This window comes from Hyla sarda, unplaced genomic scaffold (assembly GCF_029499605.1).
Source record: "Hyla sarda isolate aHylSar1 unplaced genomic scaffold, aHylSar1.hap1 scaffold_459, whole genome shotgun sequence".
Lineage (NCBI taxonomy): Eukaryota > Metazoa > Chordata > Amphibia > Anura > Hylidae > Hyla > Hyla sarda.
In genome coordinates, this window is record NW_026610472.1 from 251,568 (window position 1) to 253,466 (window position 1,899).

Sequence of the window (1,899 nt, forward strand, 5' to 3'; positions counted from 1 at the left end):
GTCCCATAGAGGAGACGACACACACACACACACACGTCCCATAGAGGAGACAACCCACACACACATCTCATAGAGGAGACGACCCACACACACGTCCCATAGAGGAGACGACCCACACACACGTCCCATAGAGGAGACGACCCACACACACGTCCCATAGAGGAGACGACCCACACACACGTCCCATAGAGGAGACGACCCACACACACGTCCCATAGAGGAGACGACCCACACACACGTCCCATAGAGGAGACGACCCACACACACGTCCCATAGAGGAGACGACCCACACACACGTCCCATAGAGGAGACGATCCACACACACGTCCCATAGAGGAGACGACCCACACACACGTCCCATAGAGGAGACGACCCACACACACGTCCCATAGAGGAGACGACCCACACACACGTCCCATAGAGGAGACGACCCACACACACGTCCCATAGAGGAGACGACCCACACACACGTCCCATAGAGGAGACGACCCACACACACGTCCCATAGAGGAGACGACCCACACACACGTCCCATAGAGGAGACGACCCACACACACGTCCCATAGAGGAGACGACCCACACACACAGACGACCCACACACACGTCCCATAGAGGAGACGACCCACACACACGTCCCATAGAGGAGACGACCCACACACACACGTCCCATAGAGGAGACGACCCACACGCACGTCCCATAGAGGAGACGACCCACACGCACGTCCCATAGAGGAGACGACCCACACGCACGTCCCATAGAGGAGACGACCCACACACACGTCCCATAGAGGAGACGACCCACACACACGTCCCATAGAGGAGACGACCCACACACACGTCCCATAGAGGAGACGACCCACACACACACACACGTCCCATAGAGGAGACAACCCACACACACATCTCATAGAGGAGACGACCCACACACACGTCCCATAGAGGAGACGACCCACACACACGTCCCATAGAGGAGACGACCCACACACACACATCCCATAGAGGAGACGACACACACACACACACACACGTCCCATAGAGGAGACAACCCACACACACGTCCCATAGAGGAGACGACCCACACACACGTCCCATAGAGGAGACGACACACACACACACACACGTCCCATAGAGGAGACAACCCACACACACGTCCCATAGAGGAGACGACCCACACACACACGTCCCATAGAGGAGACGACACACACACACACACACACGTCCCAGAGAGGAGACAACCAACACACACATCTCATAGAGGAGACGACCCACACACACGTCCCATAGAGGAGACGACCCACACACACGTCCCATAGAGGAGACGACCCACACACACGTCCCATAGAGGAGACGACCCACACACACGTCCCATAGAGGAGACGACCCACACACACGTCCCATAGAGGAGACGACCCACACACACGTCCCATAGAGGAGACGACCCACACACACGTCCCATAGAGGAGACGACCCACACACACGTCCCATAGAGGAGACGACCCACACACACACGTCCCATAGAGGAGACGACCCACACACACGTCCCATAGAGGAGACAACCCACACACACATCCCATACAGGTGACCCCCTCAACACATCCCATAGACGAGACGACCCACACGCACGTCCCATAGAGGAGACGACCCACACGCACGTCCCATAGAGGAGACGACCCACACGCACGTCCCATAGAGGAGACGACCCACACACACGTCCCATAGAGGAGACGACCCACACACACGTCCCATAGAGGAGACGACCCACACACACGTCCCATAGAGGAGACGACCCACACACACGTCCCATAGAGGAGACGACCCACACACACGTCCCATAGAGGAGACGACCCACACACACGTCCCATAGAGGAGACGACCCACACACACGTCCCATAGAGGAGA